We start from the raw sequence: 22,079 nt of genomic DNA, 5'->3' as shown, positions 1-22,079 counted from the left end.
GGAGAAAACAGTGAAGGATGGACTTGAAGAGTGTTATAAGGCTTCTAAACGAATAAAAAAATATCTGAAAAATACTACTACTACTATGGGTGGGAAACTCTACTAGCATTCTTGGTCAATATTACAACACAGTCAATATTACAGTCAATATTACAACAGAGGAAATTTAAGATGAAGAAAGGAGCAGGAAAGATTAGCCGGAAAGAGACAGCCTCTAATCGAGTACATTGGGATGATTCAGAATCGGCTTTCAATTCCCGTATCCGGACTGAAGTGATTAGTGATCTCAAGCATAAGAACCCTACCTCATTTTTGATCGACTGTAAGACCCTTTTTGTGAGACGAATTCAAAATGCATTGAAAAAGGATGCATTTCTAAAGGTTAATATGACATTCGGTTGAGAATTTGAGGTTGTCAAAGGCGATCGAATCTTCAACGAATATAAGTATTTCACAATATCTAACGCATCCATCCATAGTAACACTGATATGAATATGTGGTTTGAGGAACATATTATGGAGCCAATCATGATAAAGTTGGAAGATTTTCAGGAACGTGACAGTTGTTAGACTTTGAAAGCAGTAGTGAATTTGGGGGTTAACGTAAACAAATTTGTGCCGCAGAGAGGTTCATCATACATGGAACTGCCTTCTCAAATCAAACGGAAAAATCATGATAATTAATGCCTGCTTCGCTTGGGCCATTGTTTCGGCGTTGTATCCAGTTTCCCATGGACAACATTCAGATCACATCCTATCTTATCCTAACTATTCAAAAGTTCTGAAGTTGTAAGGTATTCATTTTCCGATGACAATTATTCAGATAAATAGTTTCCAAGAGCAGAATGATCTCTCAGTCAATGTTTACACGTTGAAACTTTTTAAATCCAAGTATACTGTAATACCGCTAAGATTGAGCCTAGCAAGAAATGAAAGCAAACATGTGAATCTACTCATGATTCAAGACATGTATTACGATGAAAGATGTGAGGATTCAATAAATGTCTATGATGTTACGTCACCAACCAGAAAATACTTTGTTTGGATAAAAGATCTATCTAGTTTGGTGAGTAATCAACTCGACAACCATAATGGAAAAAAATATTTTTGCCATAGGTGTTTTCACTGTTTTTCCAAGCAAGCTATGTTGGATAAACACCTTGAAGACTGCTCGAAGACAAAGGAATGCTTACCAAATTTACCTATGGAGGGAAAACATATTTTGAGGTTCAAAAATTTCATAAAATAAAATTACATCGTCTTTCGTCATATATGCCGAGTGTATTGTTATCTGCACAAGATGGCAATAAATATCAACGACACATTCCGGCATCTATTGGATATTATGTGAAACGCTCTTATGATGACACACTATCATTTTATCGATCATTTCGTGGTGAAAATTGTATGAAATGGTTTGCCGACGAGATAGGTTAGTTTGCTGAAGATGTTGCAACTGTGTTCCAGTGTCCATTTGATGTAGATATATCAGCCAGCCAGGAAACATTTTTCCAGGCAGCAACTCATTGTCATATATGTGACAAACCATTCAATATATCAGACAAAATAGTATGTGACCATAATCGTCTAATACCTAAAAATAATTAATCGCGGACCATCACACAATGAGTGCATTATAAACTATCAAGATTATCAAACAATTCCCATCGTGTTTCATAAGTTATCAGGGTATGATGCACATTTTGTTATAGAAAATATTGCATTGGATCTCAATGGAAGTGTCGCCGTTTGGCCGATAACAAAGGAAAAGTATATCTCCTTCACTAAAAATATATCTGGTAGCAAGATCCACTTCAGATTTTTAACTCATTCAGATTCATGAGTTTTTCGCTGGATACATTAGTATCATATCTATCAGATTTTCCAAATCTCATATCACAGTTCTCCAACCTCTCGAATGATGAAGAGTAGATTTTGACAAAAAAGGGTGTAATGCCATATGACTATATCGTTTCTATCAAAAAATTCAATGAAGATTGTTTACCCCCTATCGAAACCTTTTACAACAAATTGGAGGAAAAACCGTGTCTTAGAAGATCTTACTTACGTGCCAAGCTGATATGGGCTACTTTTAATATAAACACATTGGAAAAATATACGGATCTGTATTTGAAGGCGGATGCTATGCTTCTGGCTATGTCTTCGAGCAGTTCCGCTCAAGTTGTCATAAAACTTACGGTTCGGATCCTGCCCATTATTTCACTATGCCTGGCTATACATGGGATGTTATGTTATTCAAAACGAAACAGCAACTTGAACTTCTCACCGATGTAGATCAGTTGATGTTTTTCGAAAAGGGAACAAGAGGTGGACTGAGTCAAGTTTGCTCCAAGCGAAGAGTCACGGCTAATAACAAATACATGGGTGACAATTATGATAAAGCCAAAGCTGACTCATACCTAATATATTTCGATGTTAATAATCAATATGGTTGGGCAATGTCTCAATATCTACCATACGGATGGTTTGAGTGGATGGACACCAACATTGATATCACAATGATGCCTCGGAAGGTTATATACTAGAAGTTGATATGGAGTATCCAAACAACCTTCACGATATGCATAAGGATTTATCGTTCTGCCCCTGATTATGTGGATCCTAAGACAAAAAAATCTCGAACCGAAAGTACATCGAATGTGAAACAATTTAAATTGATGGCTACTCTACAGTCGAAGAAAACGTATGTGAATCATTACAGAAATCTCAAGCATGCCTTAGAACATGGTCTCATTTTGAACAAGATTTATCGTGTTCTAAAGTTCAAGCAGTCCACATGGTTGAAGCCCTACATAGACTTGAACACATGTTTGCGAACTGCTGGCTCGAATGATTTTGAAAAGAACCTATTCAAACTAATGAATAATGCCGTATTTGATATGTACTGCTATCTTCAAAACTCCATATATATAAATATTTATTTCAGGGAAAACTATGGAAAATCTGAGAAAGCACTCTGATGTTCGCCTTGTAACGAGTTGGGACGGGCGATATGGTGCCGAAGCCAGAATCTCCAATCCTCGGTTCAAGAGTTTGACTATCTTCGATGAAAACTTGACTGCCATTGAATTGGGAAAATCCGAAATATTCTTCAACAAACCTATATATGTTGGAATGGTAGTACTAGATTTGGCAAAATTTACCACATATAATTTCCATTATGAGTACATGGCTCCTAGGTATAGAAGAAATTTTTGCGCAGTTTATACTGACACGGACAGTTTGATTTATGAAATTATAAATTATGATCCATATGAGATGATAAAAAATGATTGTCATCAGTATTTCGATACTAGCGATTATCAATCAGATATCATTTACAATATTCCCCGAGAGAATAAGAAAGTTATTGGATTGATGAAGGATGAGAACAATGGAAAGCTTATGATCGACTTCATTGGACTCAGATCTAAATTATACTCAACTAAAACTGCAACGTCAGAAGATCAAATCACTGATCTGAAAAAAAGATTGAAGCAGGAGAATTATGAAAATGATGAAATCAAACAAATTGTGGCCAATTTCGGAGTATCCAAGAAAGCGAAGGGCGTTAAACATAATGTTGTCAAAACAAAAATCGCTTTCGAAGATTACGTGGCCTGTTAGGAAAATTGTACCGAAAAAGCAATCACACAAAAAATTAATAAAATCCTATAAGCATAGGGTGAATTCAACAGAACAAACGAAGATTGCTCCGAATCCTAACGATGATAAACGCTATCTAATTCCCGAAACCCACCATTCTCTTCCATGGGGACATTACTTAATTCAAAATCTATGAATATTGATTAATAACAATATCAACTACAAATTATTCTCGTCTCACATGAACGGTTCTATGTACGAGTGAAAATCACATAACACATCAAAAGTTTTCGTTAACATATTATCTTGTTGCTGATATACAGGTGTATTTTTGTGAGTCAAAGCAGAACTATTGGAAAAATGAACCCTACTGTCATTTATTTCAAATTGAACCACACACCTATTTTCTTTCGAAGAGGTTTTATATAGGGCTATTGGCGATGTTTTTTTTTTTCTACAATCTAAAAATCAAACGCTCCGGCAGCTCTAACTCCAGGGTGATGTGGAAAAGAGCAAAGAAAACTGTTTTAACGATGAACTCACAACCTGATGATATCAACCCCTTGTCCTCATTTTTTAGGGTAACATTTCTTGGTCTCTTCCTTCGAAGGGCTCATAAGTATCTATTGAGTCGATGTATTTCCTGAAAATATCAAATTCAACTCTTCCATCATATCTAAGACAACAATAAAAAATATTTATATATTGTGTAAGATCTTGTTCATTATATCTTTTCGGTTTACATTTTGTAAGAAGTTGTTTTGAATCATTAGTTAACTTGAGTGTGTTTTTATTGATGTTCAAAATATTATTTTCAATAGAAACATACTTTTTTATGACATCCATCATCTTGTAGAATCAAACCATAACATAGAGGAAAGATCCATGTTGACTTTACGACGACAGATTGACATTACCAGAAACATAACCAAAATAACCAAAAAAATAGCCATTAAATCATGTTGTATGAAAGCTATTTGGAAAAAAGTGTAACTGAAACTGGTTTTGATCTATTTCAGTTTAAGGTCAATTCAAAAATATCTGTTAATTTCTTTTGAATACATGTTGTTGATATAAATAGACGAAATCACACATAAAAATTCAGTTTTGACCAAATTGCAGTAAATTTCATAGCAAAGCACTTCATTAATTATGAATCTCGATTTTATAGAAAATGCCAAGTCGAACAAACATGTTATTATCAGCATATACCCTTTTCAATATCAGTCCTTATTGAGATTAAAATCTTTTATAATTACCAATCAACCACATCTATCCTTCCACTATTCTAGACAAATATCTTCAATTTCATCAAAAGTCAAATATGGATCTACATAATCGAAAATTGGTATGATGGAGATTGCGATCATACTGTTCGAATGAAACAATCACATTACAATTGTAGCGAATCAATTGTTTTGCTATTCGTCTGTATTTTTGATCTAAATACATAACATCGATATCTTTATGGCTACACATTGAAAAAATTTTATCAAATTTGTACCAATATATTTCAAATACGCATTTGCTGTTATGAATGTTTACTTTATTTTGAGATTTACCGGTGTGTAATTTTTCTGCGTATCAGTAGAATGGCTTCAGTTATATAGGGAGACTAGATCAAGTTTTTTTTGTTTTTCAACCATTCTTAGCTGGAAATGAAGCTCAAACATAGCGCATTTATGATTCAATACCAGACAGCCCTGTTTCGGCCCGCCATAGCTGTCATCAGTGGTGTAACGCGGAACCACAAATTCATTGCTAGAATCAACTGTAATTGAAGAAAAAGCTATAGTGTGGAGTTTGCAGACCGGTTTCGGGTCTATAATGAACGTAAAGTCGAGTGGCCAAACGAGTGGCCAAATTGCCCGAAACCGGTCTGCAAACTCCACACTATAGCTTTTTCTTCAATTACAGTTGATTCTAGCAATGAATTTGTGGTTCCGCGTTACACCACTGATGACAGCTATGGCGGGCCGAAACAGGGCTGTCTGGTATTGAATCATAAATGCGCTATGTTTGAGCTTCATTTCCAGCTAAGAATGGTTGAAAAACAAAAAAAACTTGATCTAGTCTCCCTATATAACTGAAGCCATTCTACTGATACGCAGAAAAATTACACACCGGTAAATCTCAAAATAAAGTAAACATTCATAACAGCAAATGCGTATTTGAAATATATTGGTACAAATTTGATAAAATTTTTTCAATGTGTAGCCATAAAGATATCGATGTTATGTATTTAGATCAAAAATACAGACGAATAGCAAAACAATTGATTCGCTACAATTGTAATGTGATTGTTTCATTCGAACAGTATGATCGCAATCTCCATCATACCAATTTTCGATTATGTAGATCCATATTTGACTTTTGATGAAATTGAAGATATTTGTCTAGAATAGTGGAAGGATAGATGTGGTTGATTGGTAATTATAAAAGATTTTAATCTCAATAAGGACTAATATTGAAAAGGGTATATGCTGATAATAACATGTTTGTTCGACTTGGCATTTTCTATAAAATCGAGATTCATAATTAATGAAGTGCTTTGCTATGAAATTTACTGCAATTTGGTCAAAACTGAATTTTTATGTGTGATTTCGTCTATTTATATCAACAACATGTATTCAAAAGAAATTAACAGATATTTTTGAATTGACCTTAAACTGAAATAGATCAAAACCAGTTTCAGTTACACTTTTTTCCAAATAGCTTTCATACAACATGATTTAATGGCTATTTTTTTGGTTATTTTGGTTATGTTTCTGGTAATGTCAATCTGTCGTCGTAAAGTCAACATGGATCTTTCCTCTGTGTTATGGTTTGATTCTACAAGATGATGGATGTCATAAAAAAGTATGTTTCTATTGAAAATAATATTTTGAACATCAATAAAAACACACTCAAGTTAACTAATGATTCAAAACAACTTCTTACAAAATGTAAACCGAAAAGATATAATGAACAAGATCTTACACAATATATAAATATTTTTTATTGTTGTCTTAGATATGATGGAAGAGTTGAATTTGATATTTTCAGGAAATACATCGACTCAATAGATACTTATGAGCCCTTCGAAGGAAGAGACCAAGAAATGTTACCCTAAAAAATGAGGACAAGGGGTTGATATCATCAGGTTGTGAGTTCCTCTTTAAAACAGTTTTCTTTGCTCTTTTCCACATCACCCTGGAGTTAGAGCTGCCGGAGCGTTTGATTTTTAGATTGTAGAAAAAAAAAACATCGCCAATAGCCCTATATAAAACCTCTTCGAAAGAAAATAGGTGTGTGGTTCAATTTGAAATAAATGACAGTAGGGTTCATTTTTCCAATAGTTCTGCTTTGACTCACAAAAATACACCTGTATATCAGCAACAAGATAATATGTTAACAAAAACTTTTGATGTGTTATGTGATTTTCACTCGTACATAGAACCGTTCATGTGAGACGAGAATAATTTGTAGTTGATATTGTTATTAATCAATATTCATAGATTTTGAATTAAGTAATGTCCCCATGGAAGAGAATGGTGGGTTTCGGGAATTAGATAGCGTTTATCATCGTTAGGATTCGGAGCAATCTTCGTTTGTTCTGTTGAATTCACCCTATGCTTATAGGATTTTATTAATTTTTTGTGTGATTGCTTTTTCGGTACAATTTTCCAAAGAGGCCACGTAATCTTCGAAAGCGATTTTTGTTTTGACAACATTATGTTTAACGCCCTTCGCTTTCTTGGATACTCCGAAATTGGCCACAATTTGTTTGATTTCATCATTTTCATAATTCTCCTGCTTCAATCTTTTTTTCAGATCAGTGATTTGATCCTCTGACGTTGCAGTTTTAGTTGAGTATAATTTAGATCTGAGTCCAATGAAGTCGATCATAAGCTTTCCATTGTTCTCATCCTTCATCAATCCAATAACTTTCTTATTCTCTCGGGGAATATTGTAAATGATATCTGATTGATAATCGCTAGTATCGAAATACTGATGACAATCATTTTTTATCATCTCATATGGATCATAATTTATAATTTCATAAATCAAACTGTCCGTGTCAGTATAAACTGCGCAAAAATTTCTTCTATACCTAGGAGCCATGTACTCATAATGGAAATTATATGTGGTAAATTTTGCCAAATCTAGTACTACCATTCCAACATATATAGGTTTGTTGAAGAATATTTCGGATTTTCCTAATTCAATGGCAGTCAAGTTTTCATCGAAGATAGTCAAACTCTTGAACCGAGGATTGGAGATTCTGGCTTCGGCACCATATCGCCCGTCCCAACTCGTTACAAGGCGAACATCAGAGTGCTTTCTCAGATTTTCCATAGTTTTCCCTGAAATAAATATTTATATATATATATGGAGTTTTGAAGATAGCAGTACATATCAAATACGGCATTATTCATTAGTTTGAATAGGTTCTTTTCAAAATCATTCGAGCCAGCAGTTCGCAAACATGTGTTCAAGTCTATGTAGGGCTTCAACCATGTGGACTGCTTGAACTTTAGAACACGATGAATCTTGTTCAAAATGAGACCATGTTCTAAGGCATGCTTGAGATTTCTGTAATGATTCACATACGTTTTCTTCGACTGTAGAGTAGCCATCAATTTAAATTGTTTCACATTCGATGTACTTTCGGTTCGAGATTTTTTTGTCTTAGGATCCACATAATCAGGGGCAGAACGATAAATCCTTATGCATATCGTGAAGGTTGTTTGGATACTCCATATCAACTTCTAGTATATAACCTTCCGAGGCATCATTGTGATATCAATGTTGGTGTCCATCCACTCAAACCATCCGTATGGTAGATATTGAGACATTGCCCAACCATATTGATTATTAACATCGAAATATATTAGGTATGAGTCAGCTTTGGCTTTATCATAATTGTCACCCATGTATTTGTTATTAGCCGTGACTCTTCGCTTGGAGCAAACTTGACTCAGTCCACCTCTTGTTCCCTTTTCGAAAAACATCAACTGATCTACATCGGTGAGAAGTTCAAGTTGCTGTTTCGTTTTGAATAACTTAACATCCCATGTATAGCCAGGCATAGTGAAATAATGGGCAGGATCCGAACCGTAAGTTTTATGACAACTTGAGCGGAACTGCTCGAAGACATAGCCAGAAGCATAACATCCGCCTTCAAATACAGATCCGTATATTTTTCCAATGTGTTTATATTAAAAGTAGCCCATATCAGCTTGGCACGTAAGTAAGATCTTCTAAGACACGGTTTTTCCTCCAATTTGTTGTAAAAGGTTTCGATAGGGGGTAAACAATCTTCATTGAATTTTTTGATAGAAACGATATAGTCATATGGCATTACACCCTTTTTTGTCAAAATCTACTCTTCATCATTCGAGAGGTTGGAGAACTGTGATATGAGATTTGGAAAATCTGATAGATATGATACTAATGTATCCAGCGAAAAACTCATGAATCTGAATGAGTTAAAAATCTGAAGTGGATCTTGCTACCAGATATATTTTTAGTGAAGGAGATATACTTTTCCTTTGTTATCGGCCAAACGGCGACACTTCCATTGAGATCCAATGCAATATTTTCTATAACAAAATGTGCATCATACCCTGATAACTTATGAAACACGATGGGAATTGTTTGATAATCTTGATAGTTTATAATGCACTCATTGTGTGATGGTCCGCGATTAATTATTTTTAGGTATTAGACGATTATGGTCACATACTATTTTGTCTGATATATTGAATGGTTTGTCACATATATGACAATGAGTTGCTGCCTGAAAAAGTGTTTCCTGGCTGGCTGATATATCTACATCAAATGGACACTGGAACACAGTTGCAACATCTTCAGCAAACTAACCTATCTCGTCGGCAAACCATTTCATACAATTTTCACCACGAAATGATCGATAAAATGATAGTGTGTCATCATAAGAGCGTTTCACATAATATCCAATAGATGCCGGAATGTGTCGTTGATATTTATTGCCATCTTGTGCAGATACCAATACACTCGGCATATATGACGAAAGACGATGTAATTTTATTTTATGAAATTTTTGAACCTCAAAATATGTTTTCCCTCCATAGGTAATTTTGGTAAGCATTCCTTTGTCTTCGAGCAGTCTTCAAGGTGTTTATCCAACATAGCTTGCTTGGAAAAACAGTGAAAACACCTATGGCAAAAATATTTTTTTCCATTATGGTTGTCGAGTTGATTACTCACCAAACTAGATAGATCTTTTATCCAAACAAAGTATTTTCTGGTTGGTGACGTAACATCATAGACATTTATTGAATCCTCACATCTTTCATCGTAATACATGTCTTGAATCATGAGTAGATTCACATGTTTGCTTTCATTTCTTGCTAGGCTCAATCTTAGCGGTATTACAGTATACTTGGATTCAAAAAGTTTCAACGTGTAAACATTGACTGAGAGATCATTCTGCTCTTGGAAACTATTTATCTGAATAATTGTCATCGGAAAATGAATACCTTACAACTTCAGAACTTTTGAATAGTTAGGATAAGATAGGATGTGATCTGAATGTTGTCCATGGGAAACTGGATACAACGCCGAAACAATGGCCCAAGCGAAGCAGGCATTAATTATCATGATTTTTCCGTTTGATTTGAGAAGGCAGTTCCATGTATGATGAACCTCTCTGCGGCACAAATTTGTTTACGTTAACCCCCAAATTCACTACTGCTTTCAAAGTCTAACAACTGTCACGTTCCTGAAACTCTTCCAACTTTATCATGATTGGCTCCATAATATGTTCCTCAAACCACATATTCATATCAGTGTTACTATGGATGGATGCGTTAGATATTGTGAAATACTTATATTCGTTGAAGATTCGATCGCCTTTGACAACCTCAAATTCTCAACCGAATGTCATATTAACCTTTAGAAATGCATCCTTTTTCAATGCATTTTGAATTCGTCTCACAAAAAGGGTCTTACAGTCGATCAAAAATGAGGTAGGGTTCTTATGCTTGAGATCACTAATCACTTCAGTCCGGATACGGGAATTGAAAGCCGATTCTGAATCATCCCAATGTACTCGATTAGAGGCTGTCTCTTTCCGGCTAATCTTTCCTGCTCCTTTCTTCATCTTAAATTTCCTCTGTTGTAATATTGACTGTAATATTGACTGTGTTGTAATATTGACCAAGAATGCTAGTAGAGTTTCCCACCCATAGTAGTAGTAGTATTTTTCAGATATTTTTTTATTCGTTTAGAAGCCTTATAACACTCTTCAAGTCCATCCTTCACTGTTTTCTCCTTGTATTCATCTTTTATGAGGCTCAAGATATATGCGATATATTTCATCACATCAGCAAACATTTTTCAAAATTGCAGAAGCAGGTTCAACAATAACTGATTGACAACAGTAAATTAGAAACAGCACTACCTAGCGGGGAAAACTTTTCGTTATGAATAAAATCTGCTATTGAGACACATGTCTTATGGAATCATAGTATATCAGAAAAGTGAATTTCTATGATGATATATTAGTCTGAAACACTATATTTACAGGAACGACAGTAAAAATGTTGACAAAAATGTTTATCGCGCTATTACAGTACCCAATTCGATAGCGACAAGTTGCATTACTGTATCTTTATCATGCAGCAAGTAAATGTTATACTGATTAGAAGAATAGAGAAACCAATATGCGAAAACTTCATATTGAATAAATTGAACTGAAAAATTCTTTGAGATATTTGTTTTCGCCTTCTTTAGCCTACACTGATCGTAAGTATCGATATTAGGTCGAATCCAACTCATGTATTGGAGTAGAATGCTAGTTTGTATCAAACTCCTAGTATTGCACTTCTGATGGATACATCATACTGTTCTGTTTCTGTTCAAAATCTGTTTTTCCGTTAATCAGCTGTCGCCCCCATACGAACGACAACTCTCAGAAGTTGAGAAACTTGTGTGAGCTAAGGACTAACGAAGACTTACCTTTTAACGTGTGATTCCTAACACGGTTGCAGAATCATCGCAGCTTCAACCAGATAAATTCTCTCGAGAAAAATACTACAACATAAGCATAGGCATGCATGGTGTGAAGCATGCGTGTGCACGAAAAATATGTGCATTATGTAATATTTGGGAACTCACAAACCAGTATAGCAGGACATCGATAGAAAATGACCACATAGTCAAGTTGAAGATCAAACTCAACTTCAAGGTCAGATCATGAAATGGTGGAGGGGAGGAATTAGTTTTCAGGTTGAAGTGTGGAAATACCTCCTTTTCAGTTGAATATACGCTTACGTCATATGGTATATTGGCTTGAATCTTGGATAATATTGGGTTTTAAGAACAAGATAGTAATACATTTGAAATTGAAACATGTGTATTGCGACATGTAAAAGTTCATGTCGAGAATATATTTAGGTGTGAAAAATATGTCTTTTTCGCTGTAAAACGGTGTGTTGTGACGGTATGCATTGTTTTGGAGAACTTCCAAACCCCGTTTAGCATGATGTTCGCAAAAAATGAACTTTGTATTCATTTTCACAGTCAAGCCACAATCCACCGTTAGATATTGCAATATAGTGTTGCATTTCAAATGATTAGATTGTATTGCAATACGTGAAAGTTCTTGTTAGGCGATCATATGCATGTGTGAGAAATATCAATCTATTCTACTGCAAAATGGCATGACCCTACGCATCTCTTTTGGAAACTCCGCAAATCTCCGTCTAGCATAACCTGGGAAGTGAATAAACTCACGTTCAGTTCCAAGCTCAAACCAAACTGCTCTGTCAGATCTTGTCATGGTGGGGGAGAAACAGACCAAAGTGAGAACAAACCTGCTTTTCAGTTGAAATAATATCAATATCATCTACTATATGGCTTCAGATTTGTAATAAATTATGTTTCGAAAAGAAAAACGCAGTGTGACATTTTGCGGAAGTTCATGTAGGGCATGCATATGTGTGAGAAATATCAGTCTGTTTCCCCTATAAAATGTCAAGTGTTGACACAACATGTCTACAAATCTCCGTCTAGTATAACATTGGCGGAGAAGTCGAACTCAAATGTTAGTCATCATTTTTGATACATGAATGTATATATGACACGTCACATTTTACAAAAGATATTTTATCTTATAGCACTTATGTCTATAACAACACATGTTACACAAAAATATTATTTTCATACTCTATCAGGAAGTAAAAACAACTTGTTAACAAAAAGTCTTTGACTTTTTTCTTGAATTTGAGAAAATTTGTTTCACTTCTGATGCTGTGTGATGATAAGTTAATACATTTTGCCCCGGCATAAAGTGGCGAACCTTTGTACTCATTATGGTTTATTTTTTCCTGATGGAATTCGTTTCTCCGTCTCGTTTAATGTCAGTGAATTTCCTCATTTCTCGTTAGCAAAGGGGAATGTACATGAACGTAGCTTAATATTTTGTAAAGATAAATGCATGTAATGTGAAAATTTTTTTGTCTTGGAATGTTTTCTTACAAGATTCTCTGTATTTGAGGTCAAAAATCATTCTAATGAAGCGTTTTTGCCTTACAAAGATTCTATTTATTTCTGATGAGTGTCCCCAAATGGTAATATTTATATTAAGCTTAGAATACACTAGACCATAGTATATATCCAAGAGAGTATGTCTCAAAAAAATTAATTTCATTGTTAGGAAGGCAAAATACGTTTTTCAGAGAAGTTCACAAGTATTCGATGTGATTATTGAAAGACAATTCATTGTCAAGTTGTGTTCCAAGGAATTTTGTATATTCTGTTGTTTCGAAACCTAGATTTATTTGGAGAGGGCGCTGATACTTACTTGAAAACTGAATAAATGTTGTTTAATTTTCATTATTTATTAAATGATTGTTTCTTCACCAACATTCGAATTCATTGATAACTAGTTTCGTTTTATTTTCAATTTCATTTAGATCTGGGGAAGTAACAATGTTGTGTCATCGGCATACATGAAAATTCGACCCTCGAGAAAATCCTAGTATTTAGTTTCAAGGTTTAACCAAACTTCACCATCAGATTTTGACAATGTGTGGAAAAAAAAGAAACCAAAGTGAGGCGATACCCACATTTCAGTTGAAGTTACGTCAATATCATCTACTATGTCGCTTCAAATTGTAATGTAATTATATTTCAAGAAAAAATATGGTGTAGCATTTTGAATCATCATTAAATATGTAGTACCTAGTTCATGTTAGACATGCATGTGCGTGAGAAATGTCAGTCTGTTCTCCTGTAAAATGTTATGTGTTGAGTCTACGCATCTGTTTTGGTGAAGATAAAAACCTTGCATTTATTTCAAAGTCAAACCAAACTTGACGGGTAAATCTGGCAATGACAGGTGAATGAATTTATTTTTGATCAAAGTGATGATACATCCTACTTTTCAGTTATAGTTATGCTGATATCATATGCTGTGAAGGTCGAAACGGAATGCAAAAACTACTTGCAATATCAAAATCGGCTCATCAAAGCAGTTGTCTCTTTCGACAATTTCTAAATTCTAACCAAACCTCAAAATTTTTCCAAATCCTAATATATTTATTTCTCTTCCGAATATGTATTCTGTAATTCAATTTCACTCTCTTCAGTGTTTTCCGTACATAAAATAGACCTAAATAATAACTGTTCTTTTATTCGTCATCATGAATATAACATTGCACAAGATTCAGATCTTAAATTCCATTGGATAGTTACAAGCAACAAGAATTCACTCTCTGAACTCTCATTTCTTATCACTTGTGCTTCATTGGTTTGTTTCATGTTGAATCATTTAAATACATGCAATAAAAGTTTCTCATTACTTATCTCTACTTATTTTATAACCTTTAACTTTGCAGTCCGACGCGGGCCTCAATAGTTCAATGAGGTTTCAAAGCGAAAATGTGAGGTCAAATTTTGCTATAAATTATTGTATTGAAATCATATAAGAATGTTATAATTTTCACAACAAAACTTTTTCAGACATTTATCGTAGAATTAAAAAAAAAACAAATTATAAGGCTTGTTGATGCCACTGTGTATAATTTTTGTATTGTAAATATAGAAAATGTTATGATTTATAGTGTATGATTTTGAATACCTTTATATACCTAGTTGTTGCTGTCACCTAAATTCAATCAAAAGACTATTCATGATCATAAAACACCTTTTAAATATTTGTTTTTTCAACAACTTTTTCAACTATTATCCACACTTGTAATACAAAAATGCTACTTATGATCACGATGAATCAATTTTAATAGTTATAATTGTAACGTTTTTCTTCAATACTGTACACACACATACACACAAACACACCTTGTATACTTTGATACCAGACATGTTTTTTCTTCAACGCTGGTGTTATGTTTTCAATGCTACACGTCCTGTAAACCTTCATGACAACTATCCTTTAAAGCTGTATACACACCCTATATTCAATGTGTTTCTCAGCAACACCCTGTATACCCAATGTTCTCATTACAAATGTGTTCGCCTCTCGTTATCAATACCTTTCAACTTAATGTCAATTATTAAAATCGTAAATGCTGTTTAAAACTGTCAAAGCTTTCGAAAAAACAATAACCGACATACTTAACACCTTTGTTGACACACCCCGTATACCCAATGTTCTCTGAAGTCGTTATCAGCAACCAGCCGAGCAAACTTTATCGTAATATTCAACCACATCTACCAACCAGTCGCATTCCCTTTCAATATCCCTCGCTAGCGACGAGATTATAGTCGAATACTACCACACAGACGTCCCGTGTTCGATACCCCAACAGAACTTTTTTTTATGACGTGATATGTTACCTACTATATCTAGTCTGTCTCGTTGAAGTGAGGCTTCTTCTACTCAGAGTCAAAATATGCCAATAGGGCATTATCATGCACCAAATGACTTAGGGTCTTCACATTTCACTTGTTGCAGATAAAAACAATCACTTTTGATTTATGAATTTAGAAAGAAATAAATCATATATTCGTGATCGACATCTTACATTGCATCATACTTTAAAAGGTAAGGGTCGCGTCTTCTCTAGCTCGAACAAGTCTCGAGGATTTCTGAGGGTTAAGGGTGCAGCTGATTGACAGAGATAACAATTTTAACAATTGCTACAGTACAAAACACTTTTTGACTTTAAAAAAGGCCTATAAAGAAAAAACTTTTATTCGAAAACTAATCATATATTCATGATCGACATAACGTCTTGATGCCACATATACAATAAAATAGCTACTTTCGGTTTTCAATTCTGAACGCCCCATTACATCGTAATGGGCTTCAATCGATTTGTTTTAATGTCAAAAACATGGTTAAACATTTTCAGATGTCGAAAGAATTCTAGACTTACTTCTTTATCATTAGAGATGATTTTTGGATTTTTGACGTGCATTCCTGTGCAATTGTTATTTAATTTCGAATCATTCATTAGCAGTGGCTCAGCGCTTACGTGTTAGCCGTTGAAACTTCTGCAATGGACCTGGTTCGAGACCGGAATGTGAGAGAGAATGAAACTAAACGTCGAGCATTTATATCCAAAACGGCTATTACATTTATCAAACGCTTGTGCAAAACAATACAATTGTTATAATACTGAAACGACGAGCTTCTACATCTAAAACAGTTTTTTACATCTGCCAGAGAGATGGGAGCGCTAAAATACGGAAACATTGAGCGTTTTTATCGAAAATAACTGTTACATACATCTGCCAGACCCTTATGCAAAGCTCAATAAATGGAAATCTTTAACATACACGGCAGTTTTCAATTCCCAATGAACTGTACTCTTTCTCATCACTTTATTGGGGATATTTAATCTTTATTAAATATGTGATTACAATAAAGACGTTTTATATATCTATTTTTTAATAATTTTCATCATTGATAATCATACTTAAAGTTACTTTCTTCGGATATGAATTCTACAGTGACAACCATCTTATGATGGGTGATCCAAAATATGTCCACGCTATCATCGTGGATATCATTTTAGATCACTCAACAATGTGTTGTGAATTATTGGGTCATCTGTGTTATAACTGACTGAACGATTTTCAATATTTCGGTTTTAAGTTCTTATTCTGCAAACCTGGAGGTGTCAGGTTATAATATTTCAGAAGCACGAAAGGAGAGTTGAAGCAAACACGCTTACACTCCTAAAATATAGTGGAAAATGTAATTTCCAAGATATCGTTTGATTAAGTTTACCTCTCCTAAATTATAATACGTACTTCAAAAATAGTATCAACGTCATATGTACCAATTAGATGAAGTTTGAAGTCGGATTTACTGAAGCGCGGCAGATTAATATACAGGGCGACACCTTGTATCCGGTTAAGTACCTCCACCAAATATGAGCTCCATATATAAGGCCGCCCGTGAAGGATAAAGGATCAGATTAGAAAAAAAAATGATCATCAGAAATTCTCAAGCGCGTCAGATTAAGGTAGGGTGAGTTAATTACCTTCTAAAAAGTGTATATTCCATTAATCTGACAATTTGAGAGTGACGTAAAGAAAGGGGAGGGCAGCAAAGTTGTAAAAAAAAGGTCATCTCGACATTCTCGAGCGTAGCTAATTTTTTTATATTGAAGAAAATAACTCAAGGATATCGAAAAATATATAATCTGACGATTTTCGCAAGCCGAAATAGCAAAAATTCGTCGAGAAAATTTAATGCGTGCAGCTATGTGATACCTATATTTCCTTCTCCGAGTTTCTATTCCTCTTTCACTTTTTCTCTATCTATTACTCTCTCACTTCGTCCCCACTCTGAATTCGGTTGCCATGACGCCATCACAGCTGATCACAAAGACTCGTTCGTGATGAAGATGAAGATGATGATTAATTATTCAATTTTGATGGATGTAGCCGTTAATACGTGGTAGGAAATCATAATGAAGAAAAGAGAAATGAAACTTTCTATGTTTTTTACCACTTTTATTTGTAACTAACACTTTCTATGTTTTTTACCACTTTCATTTGCAGTTTCGTCTTATAAGGACATTTTCAAACTTATATATTGTATAAGTAACTGCAGTAATGTTAGTTACAGATAAAAGTGGTAAAAAACATAGGAAGTTCCATTTCTCTTTTCTTCATTGATTAATCAATTGATTAAAAAAAATTAATTTTTTTGAGCATTTTTTTTAATTATTTTTTTTATAAATACAAGTATTCTACTTAAAAAACATACACTTATTTATTTGCATGCTATTTCCTGAGCTTTTCAAATAATTAGATTCAATGATTTGAAAATAAAAATTTTAAAATATTTTTTTGTCAGATTAGGCGAATCCCTCTAGATAATCGTCAGATTATGAGACAGCACGTCTAAAACATAAAGATGAACCATATATATCTTAATCTGACGCGCTTGAGTATTTCAAAATGACGATTTTTTTTGCACATTATAATAATGGCCGCAAGTTTGCGTCAGATTGAATTCGTCAGATTATTGAATAAGAGATTTTTTTGGTGCCCTTTACACCCCCTTTGGAAATCTGACGCGCTCGATTAATTTAATTTTTTTCTTTTCATTTTCAACCCTTACGTATAACCACCCACATCATGCAAACGATCAGATTAACATACCAACATTATTGAAAATACGTAGAACATTGATGCTATCAATATCTGTCGCCCTCGAGTATATCCATGCAACAGTTTACATATTTAATAACCTATAGCAGCTTCCACCACCAATGAAAAGGTATATATTATACAACATTTTTTTCTTCTTATCATCTAAGCTTTGCAACTTAATAGGTCTCTATGACGCTCGAGTAAATCCCCATTTTGCATCGTGGGCTCCTCTGCTATAGGTAGTTATCACAACCATGGAATACAAAACTGTTATTCATTACCCTACAATCCAGAAAATGTTCAAACTAATTAAGAAATATGTCGACACTATAAAATTTTTGGTCGAGTGGATGTGCTAAATGACTTTTATACTTTCAAAGAACTATATGAAAATATAGGGATATAACATGACTCAACCTCGGTCGAAAACACCAAACTGTTACGAAGGTTCGAAGTAGATAAACACTTCAATCTAGCAGACCACTGTTGCACCACTATTGAAGCAGATCACTTCATGCAGTCATTATTCATTGTGGTTCTGGAGTTGAATCGAACAATAAGTACTCTATTTCCATAATGAAAAACCTCAAATTCGAATGTTATGTATCAAAACCAACTACACCAACCTTTTCAGAATGTTTTAGTCATAAATCGTTAACAAAAATATTCTGATCTGCTCTGCAAATTACCAACTGCATCATATTTCATTACTATGTAGAAAACTTTCATTCATTCCTGCCTACATAGTAAGGGGTATTTTGACATAAAGTTCTTTTTATTGGTTTCTAAGTAAAATATATTTTGTTTTATTTTGTCATTATTTATTATCATTATTATTCATAGACGTTTATTCAACTTGCGGGTATGGGGTAGTATATGTTCAAACCTTGTAACTAATTTTTAGACCAGTTCCCCAAGCTAATTGCGCTGAAATTGGGTACACATATTATTCTGTAACTTCGGTGACAATGCGAAAACAAATCGATTGGGGGAAGAGTACTCAAAACCCCTTCATTTTCGAAGAAATTTTTGAAAACTCATGAAAAGAAAATTGTGTATGTATCTTTTAGGGTTGGGTACGTGCTGGTTAGCTGGATGGTAAGGAATAGCAAATATATGCATGCCACTTCTGGCTACTTGACGCACCTATTGAGACAGGTAATTTGAAAAATTCTAACGCCGAAAAGTATAAAATAATATATAAGTGAAAAAATAATTTAAACAACAAGCTTTCATTCATAAACTAAACTAAACTGAAAACTAAAACATAGAAGGCATTGTATGAAAAACGAACAACATTATGAAAAATGTTTTTTTTCTCAAAAGCTTGAGTTGTGAAACGCCATTGAACCAGAAATAATAACTTTTTAATTCACTATTTTGTGCACAGAAGCTTGTTTCTAAAGACTTTTTTACGTTCATTTTATTTGTGAAATCATCAATACGTTGTTTGGTGTTGATTATTAACGCAGTTATTCAATTATCGGATAAAAACAACAAAACGCCAGCAATAGTAATGTAGATAGTAATAATAGAAAAATTCATTGAGGCCTCTCAATGATTACCATTCATTTAGTGTTCACACACTTCAGCCTCAAAATAAGACATAATATATAATATTGAATTAAACAATACGAGTCTGAAATACATAGATACGTCCCAGAGGGCAGCACTGTGCAACCACATGACAGGACCCCACAGAGTGTGATACATTCAGTTGATCACACTCGACTTCTAACACTGACTGTAACTATGTTTATGGGACCTACCCCCCAAAGTAGGTACCATTCGAATCAGCGGACCTCGTAGAATACGTTAAAAATGGTTTAGAACTGTGAGGTCTTGAAAATGACCCCATAATTCTGGATCACCCCACAAGGATATTTATAATCGATAGGATGACCCCTTAATGATTGGGTGCCCTACGCACACACACACACACACACACCAATCAAATGTAATTACGTCACTATGTCACACATACACACACCCAAAAATCTCATATGAAAAAAAAAAATTCTGAACGATCCCTGCATCAGATCCTTCAAGGTCACATCACCTTGATGTTACTAAACAACAACAAAAAAAAGCAATTAATACGTCATAGTGGTGGGGGGAGGCCCAGAACCGGCTGTAATCTGCTACTAAAATGTTTGTTGCTGTGTCAGATTGACGCCCCGCGGGCGAAAGCCAGGCTACCCGTTTTTGGCTCCAGTTTCAAGGCTCTGTAAAAATTATAAATAATAGAGGTACTGCTCCGAGAGTCGAAATTTTTTTTAGCATATTTGATGATCTTTTTTGATCTTTTTTTTCAATTCGAAAATTTTGAGTACTATTCGAGATATTCAGAAAAAAACAAACCTCAATTTTTTTCAACTAATTTGTTTATGACTTTCGTAATTTGTTTCACTGCCTTTTCGAACCCATCCTTGAACTTTCTACGTGATAATATGAATATAATGACACCTTGATCGTAAATTTCGGAGACTATATAAAAATTTTAAAAGAAAATGGTACATGAACTAGACTATTGATCTCATTCCTGCCAAGTCCTTTGGTACTTTCATATTTTGGAATCCACAACCGGTCCAAAACCTCGTTATTTATATTTTTCTGTAAATCCTGAAAAATGTATTTGTGAAACTGAAATACTCAAAACATGAACAACATGTCTTTTTTAGTTTATTTTGATCAAAACTAACTTAAATTACGCAGTAGTTTCCACGACGCAACAATCAAACTTTCATGAATCTTCGCTAATATACATTTATCTCTTATCCACCTTGCATCCATCTGTTTCACATGTGAAAAACTGGGCAACGTTTAATGGACCCCACTTTGCATTTATGATGAATTAGTACATTTATATATGTCCTCACATTGTTACGATCTTTGAAAAATATATACGGACCTCACTTCACTAGGAGAATAGTACAGTCCTCACTCTGTAGATGTATATTGAAGAAAAATAAATAATTTTCTATTCAGATCTTTACCAGTATATTTTCCATTTTTCTATTGGAAAACAGAGGCCGCGGCTAGGTTAAAGGTTAGAACATTCTGAAAATACTGTAATAGTGAAAAAAAATCTCTTCAACGACTTACCGAATATTCTGTTGTCCGCGACTTCCATCGCAATGACTTGACAGTGAAAATCGGTTAATCTATTTTTGAGATTAGCACGCACGACTGCACAGACGAACAGAGAGCTAGCAGATACAATTGATTAACTTCACATAAATTTCCAACAATTCCTAAACATATATTTAATTTCCCAGAGCTTTGGAGTCCCAACCATCCACTTCATGTTTCAGAAATTCACATGAAACACCCGAACTATGCCCAGGAACCGGCATCACATTCCAAAACCTTTTTTGCGTCCCATTATACTTCTTATTAGAAATGAACTCAGAGTTTTTGACAATTTCACTTGATGAAATATAAATACCAGATTGAAAATAATAGAAGAGTTTTTCGTCCAAAGAAAAGAAATGGAATAAAAATTAGCAATTGTGTCGTGGATTGTTCAGAACATTCACTTAGAGTCTGTAACGTCTCCATACTTCATTTACTGAGAATTTTGTCATGAATGGGCTTACTCTTTCATTCTGAGAAACGAAAGGCAATAATAAAAAATTCGCTAAATACGAGATGAACATCAAATGGAACTCGGAAAAAAGTAAAAATAGGCCCAATTCATGCACAGCTTCGAATGGTAGATTTTTTAAATATCAATGGATATCGTTTCCTGTTTTTTGCAGAATTGGAAAAAAAATGTATTAATTTGATTCAACGAAAGAAGTGATCCCAAATCCTTTTGTTAGAACGCGTCCCTGTGTTGAATTGAGAATGACAAATCAAATAATACACATTCC

The 22,079-nt window shown here is 34.2% G+C and overlaps 1 long non-coding RNA gene across 1 annotated transcript in view; it reads right to left on the bottom strand.

Annotated features, from left to right (window-relative positions):
- LOC141484008 (uncharacterized) overlaps nucleotides 1-21,811 on the bottom strand; it is a 146,176-nt gene extending 124,365 nt beyond the window's left edge. The window contains exon 1 of the long non-coding RNA XR_012466407.1: nucleotides 21,310-21,811. This is a non-coding gene — a long non-coding RNA (uncharacterized lncRNA). The remainder of the gene's footprint in view (nucleotides 1-21,309) is intronic.
- Nucleotides 21,812-22,079: the final 268 nt, after the last annotated feature.

The sequence above is a fragment of the Leptinotarsa decemlineata genome, unplaced genomic scaffold (assembly GCF_025532065.1).
Source record: "Leptinotarsa decemlineata unplaced genomic scaffold, Ldec_3_MD MMD2_tig00004307_RagTag_RagTag, whole genome shotgun sequence".
NCBI classification, from domain to species: Eukaryota; Metazoa; Arthropoda; class Insecta; order Coleoptera; family Chrysomelidae; genus Leptinotarsa; species Leptinotarsa decemlineata.
Note: the sequence above shows the minus strand (reverse complement) of the source record. Positions and strands in the feature narration are given on the sequence as shown.